At 36.6% G+C, this 14,105-nt stretch overlaps 1 long non-coding RNA gene and 1 pseudogene across 1 annotated transcript; both read right to left on the reverse strand.

The window, feature by feature from the left end:
* Positions 1-2,801: 2,801 nt before the first annotated feature.
* LOC138857500 (craniofacial development protein 2-like) lies at positions 2,802-10,296 on the reverse strand (annotated as a pseudogene).
* Positions 10,297-10,882: 586 nt separating this feature from the next.
* LOC118682044 (uncharacterized) lies at positions 10,883-12,068 on the reverse strand. The gene is made up of 2 exons (XR_004977709.2): positions 11,762-12,068; positions 10,883-11,678 (listed from the first exon to the last, which is right to left on the reverse strand). It is a non-coding gene; the product is annotated as an uncharacterized lncRNA (long non-coding RNA).
* Between the last annotated feature and the right edge of the window lie 2,037 nt (positions 12,069-14,105).

Here is a 14,105-nt window from a genome sequence, read left to right on the forward strand (position 1 = left end):
TACGCCCATCTGCAATACCAACCGTCTCACGGTACCAAGAAACATGTCTACCAAGTTTCATAAAGATATCTCAATTTTTACCCAAGTTACAGCTTGCACGGACGGACGGACAGATAGTCACCCGGATTTCAACTCGTCTCTTCATCCTGATCTGATGATTATATATATAATATATAACCCTATATCTAACTCGATTAGTAGTTAGTTTAGGTGATACAAACAACCGTTAGGTGAACAAAACTACTATTGTGAAAAAAGGGTGGGGCGCTTTTTAAGAACTGATTTATAGTGCACCCCACGCTTTTTTCATTATTCTCTTACTTACCTGAATTATAGTATTTTGCTGCTGACTAAGAGCTTTCAACTTTTGTTCAAAGAAATCCAACGGCTTATCAGCTTCTTTTTGATGCTTGGTTGTGAGATGCCGCATACGCTTTGACGGTTTCATACTCTCACGTAATAAAATATAGCCGCATATTACACATTGATGTTTATTATTTACGACTGTGAACCCGTATTTCAAATAACTGTCATCATAATGTATATTTTTTTTCGGATTCGATTCACCACCACCGCTATTGATACTCGTACCAGATGTTGAAGGCTGCGATCTTTTGAGAAATTTATCCATTTTATATTTTTATGAACTCATGGACGACTACGCTTAACTGAGTGATGAGAGTTGAAACAAAAGAACATTGCGGGTGGCGCGCGCAGGACGCTTGCTGTTACGGCAACGACAATCATGTCTTGCGGTGTGGCAACGTCGCCGTCGCCGATGCAGTATGACCCGCGCGAATAATAGATAAATTTGCCAAAATAGGAAAAACTTATTACCTAACGTATGTAGTCTTTTAATTAAAATAAAATTATTTCTTTGACTTACTATGACAGAAGGGGGTCGCCAGAATATTTCAACCTGTAAAGGGGTCGCGAAATCAAAAAGATTGAAAAACACTGTATTAGTGTATACGTTAATAGTTGCTTTATTTATTTAACCCTATCTTATATACCACCCCATTCGGACTTATCTGTATACATGCAGCATGCTTCTTTAATAAATAGTGCTACCTCGATGGCAAATAATGCAGATTCAATAATTGTATTAGTTCATTTCAATTTACCGTGTGCTTCGTGGAAACCTTTCGATGACTATATCGTGCCGATTTGCAATCGGTCATGTTTTAATGAGTTTTTCGAAAAAATGTCCGAGTTGGGTCTGAACCAAATTAATTTGATTCCGAATAAATTTGGTAAATGCTTAGATTTAGTATACGTTGATACCTCTGCAAAGTGTTCCGTTATTCAGAGTAATCCTTTGGAAATATCTGTCGAAATCTCAGGCATTGTACGGGATAATAATCATCAAACTTCGTGCTTCTGTACTCGGTTTAACTTTGCAAAAGCTAATTTTAAAAAGTTAAATACAGAACTTTCTACAATAACATGGCCTAATTATAATGGTGACATTGAATTGACTGTCTGTCATTTTAAAAACATTATTATGAAATTATTTGAAAAGTATGTTCCAATAGTAATTGTTAATAAAAGCAAAAGTATAAGTCCGTGGTTTTCGAAAGAGTTATATAAATTGAAAAACAGAAAAACTCGAGCCTTTAAACATTTTAAAAAAACCGGTTCACTTGTCGACTATTCTAAATATTCTCTATTGCGTCGACAATATTTTGACCTAAACAAAAAATGTTATAATAATTACTTAAATAAAGTAAAAAAAAATATTGTAAGTAATCCAAAATCGTTTTATGATTTCGTCAACTCCAAACGCAGGATTTCCAAATTTCCGTCCGCAATGAAATACAAATCTATCCTTTCAAGTGACAATGATATTATATCCAATATGTTTGCAGAATTTTTCAAGTCAAACTACTGTAATAATTCTTCCAAAACTTTTTGTTATCAGCAAGTGCTGTGTTCGAATACTTTAATTAACGCTCCAATTATTTCTGAAGAAGACGTCCTATTTAATTTAAATAAGTTAAAACCATCTTTTAGTTATGGCGCAGACATGATACGTCCTATTTAATTTAAATAAGTTAAAACCATCTTTTAGTTATGGCCCAGACATGATACCCTCATGCTTCCTAAAAAATAGTGCCAAATATATTTACCTGCCTTTGACAAAGATATTTAATTCCTCTCTTAAACACGGTATATTTCCTACAATATGGAAACAGTCATTTATAATCCCTTTGCATAAAAGTGGATTTAGATCCAACATTGAAAACTATAGAGGTATCGCAAAACTATCAGTTATACCTAAACTTTTTGAAGCTATCATCACTGACCATATAACCTTTTCGATTTCTCCATTAATTTCCTCATCTCAGCATGGATTTCGTAAAGGGAATTCGACTATAACAAACTTACTTGAATTTGTAAACCATGTATCATTGGGTTTTAGGGAACATAAGCATACGGATGTTATATACACAGACTTTAGCAAAGCTTTCGATAAAGAAAATATCTCGATTCTTATACATAATCTTGATCTGCTGGGCTTTCAGCCAAGATTCCTTCAATGGGTATCTTCCTATCTTTATAATAGAACACAACGAGTGATATTTGAGGATACACCTTCAGATACAATTAATGTTTCTTCAAGTGTTCCGCAAGGTAGTCATCTTGGCCCGATTCTGTTCTTGTTGTTTATTAACGATATCTCTTCAGTAATAGAATTCTCAAAAATTTTATTATACGCTGACGACGTAAAGCTTTTTAAATCATACACTTCAACTGAGGAAAGGTGTCTGTTGCAAACAGACTTAAACAATTTGGTTGCATGGTGTGATAGAAATGATTTGCCATTGAATCTCAATAAATGTAAGACGATGTGCTTTTCCCGAAAATCTGTGTGTGTAATAAAACACCATATTCTAGAGCAAGTTTTTAACTATGTTGATTTGGGAGTTAATATTGACCATAAGCTTAATTTCAGTCTTCATATTGATACCATGGTCTTGAAAGCAAAAGCTGTCCTCAGTTTTGTTAAACGTTGGTCTAAAGAATTTAGAGATCCGTATATTACTAAAACACTTTATACAACTTTGGTTAGACCTATATTGGAATATGGCTCTGTGGTATGAAACCCTAGCTACCAAATCCATTCTGACAAGTTAGAGTCGGTTCAAAAACAATTTTTACTTTTCGCCTTAGCGCATTTCCGATGGGATGCTAGGGTAAGTCTACCTCCATACACTAGTCGTTTAAAACTTATTAATCTACCTACACTTTCTAGTCGTAGGGAAATGCTTGGCATAATATTCTTAGTGAAACTTTTGAATGGAACTGTTTTGCAGTTCTCCTGTCTGAAATTAAATTTAATATCCCGGTTCGCCTTTCGAGGCAGTTTAGACCTTTACTGTAAAATCCTGTAGATCAAATTTTGAACTAAACGAGCCATTCCGCCGTATATGTCATGATTTTAATTCTCATTCCAGCACATTTGACTTATCTGACTCACTTTTTAAAATTAAAAAGACTTTATTGTTTTCTCTTAATAAATGAAAATGTAACAATTTATTTTATTGTAACTTTAGATCTTAGCTGTTGAAATTTTTCTTTCTGTAGCTGAGCAGTTTTAGATCTCAACACTTAAAAAACTCTCTTGCCTTTTCTGACTCGGCTAATTCCGCACGTATGCGGATTGGGCCCCTCGCGTCGGTTGGGCGGGAGGAGGGTAATCGTTGGGTTATTATTATTATATTATTATTTTTATGCTTTCGCAACATGCTGCTACAAAGTAGAATAGTTTTGTTCACCTAACGGTTGTTTGAAACATCTAAAATTTATCGAGATACATGTATATAGAGTTATGTATGATCAGGATGAGACGAGTTGGCGCCCCCTACCCTTATAACGATTATATTGAAAACTACTAAAAGCGTGATAAAACAATAAATTTTACACTCGAGATAGTACGAAAGGATTTTCAGGAGGCACTATAAAAATTGGATAATGGGCGTAGGTAATCGGACTACAACCACGCCTCCTTTCACTTTGCAATATACAAATCAAGCACTAATAAAGATATCGGAGTTAAACTTTCCACAAATAGTATCATAAAAATTGTTCAAATCGGAACATAACTTTTCAAGAACCCATATACCTAATATGTGGAACCCGGTAACTATTATTGACTATTTGCCGAAAATATCGGTCAATTTTTGAGGTATGTTATTAAAATCAGATAGTTTTTCTTTCTAATAAAAATGTGACATTGTGTCTAAAATGGATAAATTCAGGTGAATGTTTTCCCTTGCACCGATATAACGTATGTATATAAGAATTTCATACTGACTGGTTTATACCATATATATGAGTCAATTTGTGAGGTATTAATTTTAAATATAATAAAATTAACTTTCGTATTAGATATTCTTTCTTCTCAACCTGATCCAACGGGGTGGAAGTCTTCCTCTGCTTCTACCGGCGGGTACTGAATCGAATACTTTCATACCTAAAGTGTTCTCATCTATCCGGACAACATGACCTAGCCAACTTAGCCGCTGTCTCTTGATTTGCAGAACTATGTCAATGATGTACAGCTCATCGTTCCATCGATATGGTACTCGCTGTTACTGAAACACAAAATATCTCGAACACTCATCAGATGTTGTCATTGTCCATGCCTCCTCAATATAGCAGGACGGGAGTGATGAGAAACTTGTACAGTTTGGTCTTTGTTCGTCGAGAGAGGACTTTACTTTTCAATTGCCTACTAAGTCCAAAGTAGCACCTGTTAGCAATAGTGATTCTGCGTTGGATTTCAAGACATTAAGGCAGCCCCTGTTCGTGCTGTCGCAGGCGGCTTTAAAATCGACAAAGAGGTGGTATGCGTCGCTCTTTTTTCCACTGGTCTATTTAGATATTTAGCGCATGATGAAAAGCTGGTCGATAGTAGAGTTTCCAGGTTTAAAGCCACACTGATAAGGTACAATCTGTTTGTTCATGGTGAGCTTCAGTCTTTATCATACTACGCTTGATAGGACCTTACATGCGATATTAAGGAAGCATATCCCACGGTAATTAGTGCAGATTGTGGGGTCCCCCTTTTTGTGGATAGGGCAGAGCACACTTAGGTTCCAATCATCGGCCATGCTTTCATCCGACCATATCCTACAAAGAAGCTGATCCAACGGCCCCTGTCGCTTTGTTGTTCTTCAGTCGGGTAATTGCTATTCGAAGCTCTTCATAGACGGGCAATGGAGCATCTATTCTATAGTCATCGACTAACGAATCGGGTTTGCCATCTCCAGATGTCACACTTTCACTGCCGTTCAGCAATGGTTTCGCTTGCAGTTGTACGTAAAGAGCTTGAAAACCTTCCCACAGTTCTCTTATACCGAGTTGCTGATGAGTGCTCTCAGAGAGCAGGAGTGCAAGTCGAGTAGAAAACCGTTTAGCTGTCGATTGTGATTGTAGCGTCTTGACATTGAACCTTCCTTGTGTTTGTTGACAGGCATACTTTGCTGCTCAGTGGAACGTTTCTTTGCTACAACAAGATAGTGGTTCGAGTCGATGTTAGGTTCTCGGAGCGTACGCACGTCAAAAACACTGGAGACATGTCGTCTATCTATCACGACATGATCGATGTGTATGTGAACTTTTCGATCCGGAAACAGCTACTAGGCTTAATGAATTTTCTTGTGATGGAATCTAGTACTACAGACAACCATATTTCGAGTCCCGGTGAAGTCGATCAGCTTCAGCCCATTTGGAGAAGTTTCGCAATGGAGGCTGAATTTTCCAACGGTTATGCCAAAGATACCTTCTTTGCCCACCCTGGCTTAAAAATCGGCAATGGCAATTTTGGCATCGTAGCGGGAGCAGTTATCATAAGCGCGCTCAAAACGCATATAAAAAGCATCTTTGGTCATATTGTTCGGGCGTGGGCGCAAATCAATGTTATGTTGAAAAATTTTGCTTCGATGGGGATTGTGGCTAGACGCTCATCCACCGAAATGAATGCCGAAAACTAAGTCTTTCTCCCGCCACGAATACCACACCGAATTTCAGCTCCTTTATAAGGCCACTGTAGTAAATGTCACATGGACTTTAAACCGAATACGTCAAAGCCGAAAATTCCTCTCATTCAGCCATGACCCCAAGCTCCACACGAGTTGGTTACCGCATCTTACAGAAGGAAGCAAGAGTAGAAATTGAGTATAGCCCTACGACTGCATCTGCATATCCAGAAGCATGACCCCATTACACCCCGATTTTGCATTAAACTATAGTATTGGACATACTGAATAAAATCGGTCCACCCCATAAAATTTAATAGAAACATGCTCTCAAGTATACCTAAGTAATGGCAATAATCAGCATAATCAGCTCAGGCCTTCAACTGACGTTAAACCGTTTATATTGGTCAAAATGTATAATATTTTAATGAAATTAACTAGATAGAGTTTCTTAAAGATAATGTTATTTAGTCCGATCCCTCGGTTGAGTTTTTTCTCATATAACATTATGTTAAATTTAACTTCTTTGGTTGAGTTTATACCACCAATATCTCATTTGTGGTAGATTTTAATATAAATAGCGCAGCACGAAGCGAAATATGTGTAGTAAAAAATAAATTGAATATATGCCCTACATATAAAGTAAGTAATAAGATACTACATTTAATTGTAATCCATTCACGGTTTCGTCGTATAATGAAGGTTGAATTTTTACGCAACATTTTTATACTCTCGCAACATGCGGCTACAGATTACAATAGTTTTGTCACCTAACATTTGTTTGTATCATATAAAACTAAACGAGATAGATTTAGAGTTATATGGGTGTACCGGTATAAAATTAGCGTTTTTTTGTGAAAATGAAATACTTATTTTGAATGGGAAAGTAAAAAACATCATTCAAAGTATTAACTATTGCTTTTTACGCATTTTGACCACCTTTCTGGCAATTTGTGGATAACATGCCAATAGAAATGTTCGTCTTTTGAAGCAAAGCAATCAGACACCCAATTTTCGACTTCTGTCGTACGAGAATAGTGTTCAGCCAATGCGAGTCTCATCGTTTAAAACAAATGGTAATCGGAAGGGACCAAGTCTGGTGAATATGACGGGTGGGGTAGCAGCTCAAAGCCAAGTGCTTCAATTGTATTTTGAACCGATTTTGCTTTTTGTGAAGGTGCATTGTCGTGTAACAAAGTTACTTTACCGTGTCTTCTGGCCTATCCCGGTCGTTTTTCGATCAATGCATGGTTCAAATTGATCATTTGTTGTCTGTAGCAATTAGTATTAACAGTTTCACTAGGTTTTAGAAGCTCATGATATACCACATCCTTCTGATCCCACCAAACACAGTTTTTGCAGTCGATGTTGATGGTTATCCCGGATTAACTCAAGATTTCCTCCATTTATGATTCTTAAAATAAATCCATTTTTCATCGTAAAATGGAAAATCGTAAAAAGTAACCATCGCGGGAAAATTTTGGCTTCAAAACTTTTTATATTATACTAACATATCTAAAGATTCATTCGATTCGGTGGGGGTCGCGTCCAACTATTTGTCGATTTGACATGGAATGACCCATATATACCTATTTATATATATATGATCAGAATGACAAGATGAATTGGAATCGGGGTGACTGTCTGTCCGTCCGTTGTAAACGACATTTCTAAGTTGCAGTGTTAAAATAAGCGAAATCGAAACACAATCACGCCTACAATTTAAGTTAGTAGTGACTGAAAAAGCTTGCGTTGTTTATGGTACCTGTCCGTATATAAACTACAAGTATGTAGCCTATTAAGCAAGAAAACTCACATTTAGCAAAAAGAAATGAAATATGCGTTGCTAAAACTTTTGAAAACTAGATAATAACGCGCCCATTAACGGGCTAGTAAACATCTCACAAGCTTCCAAAACTATAACTTCCAAACTTTGTGGAAGCACTTCTTTCTAGCAGTTTATGATGCAGAAAGATAATGCGCTCCTACTGCTTAAATAAGTAGGTAATATGTGTAACGTTTAATAGTGGTTTCAACAGTTTGCGGTTATAATTTTTGAAATCATTACTTTTATATTTGATACAATTTTATTAAAAATTAGTTATCCACACAGTCAGTGTGAAAAACAAAATAACCACGTGTTACACAAAACAGTAAAACCAATAATAAATTCAAAACTTTTGAACAAGTTACACGCATTAAGCTGCTCAAATGGTGCAGAAAGTTCTACGTTAGCAATGTGGTACTCTAAGAGATACCCTGCTGAGACGAAATCCATCATCAAAACATGATATAAAAATCTGTGAAATAAACAGCACATACAAGTATTGTTGCTTTTTAAAATTTCTTTTCAATAATTACTAAAATTCGGAAAATTCAATTCTCAAATTCCTCGGAATCAACGCCTTTTCCTGATAATAATATATGTTTGTATCAAAATTTGGCAAAAATGTGCAAACACGGGTAAATACTACTAGAGGAAGTAGTAGTAGTATCCCATAGGCATACATAATATTATATAATATATCTATTAATATGAAACTCTTTCTGATAATAGTATGTCGTGAAGGCAAAACTTTCAACACCAGTCATTATGCGAGATTCACAAACAGTGTGTCGTTGTGCCTAAAATTAATCAAATCTGATTAAAATTTCTCCTAGTTCGTATATACCTAATATAAGGATTTTCAAACAACCAGTTGACTTTATACCATATATAATATATTATAAAAATCTGTGAGGTAACTTACGGGGGTACATGGGTTTCACGGCTTCATAAAGTCGATATTTTTGATTGGCTTATTTAATTCTTATAACATCTCTAGAATATTGCACTAAATGCTCAAGTTGATCCGAGTAATAGTTTTGGTGATACAGCCTTGAAAATATACGAGCTCGAGCTAAATTATAGGTGGGTAGGTAGGTAGAGTGGCTATCTAACGACACACCTAGGCCTATAGGAGGCCCATTGTGATACCACCGGGACTAATGTTCCCTCATTCTATCGTCTCCTCTCTGAACCAACCTGTGCTTCTGATGAAGCTCATCAGTACAAATAGTTTTATATTAGCAACTTCCAATACGTCGTCAAGGAACCATCGACCGCTAGTTGCGATTCTTTTACTGTATAGAGTTTTACTTTCGCATATAAAATGTTTTACAGTCTCCTCTTCTTCTACTTCCTGACAGCTTCTACAATAGTCGTTGTAAGGTACACCTAGCCTGCTGGCATGTCTACCAATTAGACAGTGGCCTGTTATTACTCCTATCAGAGCTCTTATGTCATTCCTTTTGAATTTTAATAGTCGGTTTGTGCGACTCTCGCTACTTACTAGTTAGCCTACTAGTTGAGCGAGTTTGATTATCTCCACCGAGACTCAGCTAGATTTATAGCATGTTCGCTGATTACGTGTTTGCAAGTTATCAGAGGCATACAAATTCTCTCTTTTTCAGGGGTTAATTGTAAAGTGGTACCTTTTCTGGCTAGTTCATCTGCTTCGGAGTTACCAGGGATATCACTATGCCCTGGAACCCATTGCAGGTTTATATTAAGTATATTAAGTAGGATGTTAGATCCTCTAACAGATCTAGACATTCTTTCAGTATCTTTAATGAGGCCATAGGAGACTTGAGTGATTTCAAGGCCGCTTGGCTATCCGTATATAGGTACGTATATATTATATATGCTCCTTGTTGTGAGCACACTTTTTGTCAATACCACAAGGCTTTTTTTGATTGCTGTGATCTCCGCCTGGAAAACACTGCAGTGGTCTGGTAACCGGAATGCGATTTTGGTGTCTAAAGTTGCGGAAAAGACACCACCTCCCACTCGATTATCTAGTTTGGATCCATCCGTGTTGATGCTAATTCCTGCATTCCTATCTACCCCGTCCCTTTCCCACTCCTTTCTGGTGGTGAAGGCAATATTGTGAACCGAATTTAGCTTCAATTCTATTGGATTACGGAAATCCGCGGTTTTTGGTAGAAACGGGAATAAAATAATTATTCTAGAATCCTCTTGTTGCAGGCAACTAATTGGGAGGATACTCTTAGTCTGAGAGCTGACTTTGCTTCCACTTGCTTACAGAACAGGTCTGTTGGCAAAAAATGTAGAATGATGTTTCGTGCCTGGCTTGGCATTGTTCTAAGAGCTCCACTAATGCATATACTGGCTGCTCTTTGTATACTTTCCATAAGCCTCACCGCGTATTTCTTTTCCATTATTGGACACCATACCAATATACCTCATGTCATTATTGGTCTGACAACTGCTGTGTAGAGCTAATAAGCTTTCCGAGGCGTTAGCCCCCATTTAGGGCCCACCATCCTTTTACAGATGTACCGTAGCTGCTATCTTCACCCTAGTATCCAAGTTTTGTTACCATGAAAGCTTTCTGTCTAAGGTTAGTCCTAAGTAGCTTGCCTTATCTCCAATTGTTTGTCTGCTACCATTTAATACAGGCGCCGTAACTACTGGAGTTTATGTTTTCTGGTGAACAATACTAGCTCTATCCTACCAGCATTAAAGTTTAGTCGATACAGCCCAACGATTCTGCGACTGCTGAAACTGACACAGGAATAGACCGTCTAGTCCCGGCGACTTGAAAGGCTTGAATCTATTTATTGCCCAGCGTACGATTGCTTTCTAATACTAGTATTACAAGAGTGGAGTCTATTTCTGCTCCACTGTCTTGAGTATATTCAACAGTATGACTTTCACAGCTACCTGGGAAGTGGGTATCCATTAGTAGTCCCAGTGGCCTAATTCTACCCCTACTTCGTGCTATTGGACAAGTCTCTACTCTACTTTCTCGAATCACTGATTGGCTATTTGCTACATAATAGCATTTTCCGCACTTATTTTCACTTGCTTTTTTCAATATTAAGAAAATTCGCCATTCCTTCTTTGCGAGAGTCGGCCAATTCTCTATCTTTTTTAAAAGGCAGACTGACGGCAAATCGATTATTTTTATATTTCACTATTGTTTTATCAAATATTTTCAGGCATTCATCATCATCTTATGTATATGTTATCTCTCAGTATATGTTAAACTAACTTCTATTCCCTAATTTCTCATATATTGCAGTACCGCCGCTAAAATTTTATGGTATTTTCTCGGTTGTTATAAAATTCCCGACAATATCCAGCCCCATTTTGTGGCTTGACTTAGTCTTTCATCCTTCTTAAATATGCCTTCTTCTAGTATGTCAGCATATACATCACCTCCAATAACGACGTCGATTCGATCCGATTTATAAAAATTGCGTGCAGCTAAGATATAGGTTTGGCATTGTTCTATAACCAATTTAAACGTTTTATCTGGTTGTACACTCGCTAATTTTGGCAAAATTAGTGCATCCACATTGTACTTTGTGCCGCTTAGGAATCTCGGTTCTTTTTTTAATTTCTATTTTGAATTTGGATACTCCCACTGTAGTATTTCCTAAGCCCTGTAGGTATTTTTGGTAAATGAAGTATTTGAGCTGCTTCTTCGGAAATTCTGATTTTTTGGAATCCTTGATCGATTAGAGCTCGCATTGCCACGTACTTTGCCATTTACTGCCTTAACCAGAAAACGTATATCATAGAGAAGGTTCATGGTGTGCCGATTGTTAAAATGGTCCGCTTGACGGAGGGTTACTTGCCAACTTAAAAGGATTTCACCACAAACAAATTATAACCGGAGTTTACCCCTGCGGAGCGCAAAATAACAGAATTGAGCATTTTTAGTGTTAAATGAAAAAGCTAAAATCAATGTTAAGAAATGTACGCTTACAGATTTGTATATTTAGAATGCGCAAACAACTTTGCATATAATTTTAAGATATTCTGCATATACAGGGCGGCTCACGAATCATGCTACAAAAATAATTAATCAATGCATTACATAAATTTTTATACCCTGAACAGGGTATATTAAGTTTGCCATGAAGTTTGTAACACCCAGAAGGAAACGTCGGTGACCCAATAAAATATATTGTGGCGAACACGAGTACCAGAACAAATCAGAATTGACGATAAACTGCCAGAAGCAACTAGACAGCGAATTCGTAGTTGCCAGAATGTTCTAGTAGCGAACTTTTGTTAAAAATTTACTATATAAGGGCTGCCGGATTGTGCAGCCGAGACAGTTCTAATTAGAGTGTTGCCGTGTAAAGAGCAATTAAGCTATAAGCAATAAGTTGTAAGTTCGAATAGCGAGCAATAAGTGTTAAGTTGCTGGAATTGGAAATAAAGATAAGTGTATAATAAGCATTAAATTGGGACTTTAATTTAACCATCCAGTGATCGAGCTCAAGAGCGAGTTATAGTTAGACGATTTATCAAGAAATCCGTTACAATATATATAAATGATCAGCATGATGAGCTGAGTTGATTTAGCCATCTCCGTCTGTCCGTCCGTCCGTCTGTATATATGCAAACTAGTCCCTCAGTTTTTAAGCTATCGATCTGAAATTTTGCACCTGGCCTTTTCTCACCAATAAGCTGCTCATTTGTCGATATCGGACGATAGCATATAGTGAAATTGTATTGATCGGATGACTATAGCATGTAGCTACTATACAAACTGAACGATCGGGGAAAGTGCTTGCATGGAAAACTTTTTCATTTGACGAGGTATCTTGACGAAATTTGACATGAGTTATTTTCTAAGGCAAAAATATAATCTCCGAAAAAATTGTTTAGATCGGATCGCTATGTCATACAGCTATCATATAAACTGAACGATCGGAGTAAAGTGCTTGCTTGGAAAAAATTTTTATTTTTTATTGCCGATTCACGAAATTAGATCTGAATCAAGTTATTGTAAGGAACCTTTGTACCTATGAAGGGTATTATAGCTTCGATGCAACCGTAGTTAACGTTTTTCCTTGTTTTGTATTGTATAGAAAACTTTATTTTATTTTATACAATTAATTATTCCTCCATGCCCAGCCACGCATATGCGACACCTATTAGAAAATTAATGCGGGCTGAAGGTTGAAGTCGGGATTGCTTCAAATATCTATTTAATGGGCTGCTTCAGTTCAGTCAGATTTCTGGGTTTGATTTTGTACACCTCTTGCTTGACATAACCCGATAAGAAAAAACCAAGCGGTCCTAAATATTCTTATACGTATATATGTATATGTATAATTATATGTGCATATAAACAATAATGAAAGTACCCATTATTTGTCTACATGCAACATATGTATGAAAATATGTACACCCATTATTTCATAGGAAATCTCCGTTGTCAGTGACAGATACAGAATTTCTTGCTGGAGGGAATTATTTCCTTCCAACATATTTTTAATATGTTCTGATTTTATGATAGTAGCGGACTCTGTGAATCGATCTGTTAACTATATAAATTTTTCCTCAATATTTTAAAATTACCGAACTATTATTATTCCCCCATAGATCCGCCACTGCGGAATACCAATGGCAAAGCTCATGTTTTTGTTTTTATGTCAAAGAGTCAATGTGTTGAAAAATTGACGACTGTTTACGCGATGACAAAGCGTCACAACATTGTGTTGTTGGTAGAAAATCCGAGCTGTGCCGATAAAAAATAACGAACGGTCGCCGCTTTTCTTCGTTCTATATATGTATGTATGTTTATATATACATATATGCATACATATTGACGCAAATTTTTGTGAGGTACGGAAAAATATTTTAAAATTCTAAAATATTTTAAATCGACAAAATCATTGTTGCCATTTTTTTCTGTGTATTCTGGGTTTTACGGGGTTGTCACTTTCCCTTCTCGGAAGTACATTAGAAATTTGTTCAATTTATGATTTTCAGCTTTTTCCATCGTAGCGAAAAGACGCTTGTAGGCAAGCGCATGCTCGGGGAGATGTGTAAGGCGTTTGCTTTTATGAATGAAACGACTTAACTTATTGCATGTGTGCCAGCGTTCATGAATGAAAATGTTGTTGTGGTGTGATTTACTATAAAATTGGGCTTCGGCTATTTGGCCGACATTGTTGTTTTTGTAGAACAATGTTTGTAGTTTTTGCGGGTGACATATTTACATGTGTACGCATATACATATGTATGTATGTTGGTTTGTGTATGCAATATTTGTTGGGTAATGTCATGTATACATATATGTATATTGTAATAAA

Source organism: Bactrocera oleae, chromosome 5 (assembly GCF_042242935.1).
Source record: "Bactrocera oleae isolate idBacOlea1 chromosome 5, idBacOlea1, whole genome shotgun sequence".
In the NCBI taxonomy this organism is placed as follows: Eukaryota; Metazoa; Arthropoda; class Insecta; order Diptera; family Tephritidae; genus Bactrocera; species Bactrocera oleae.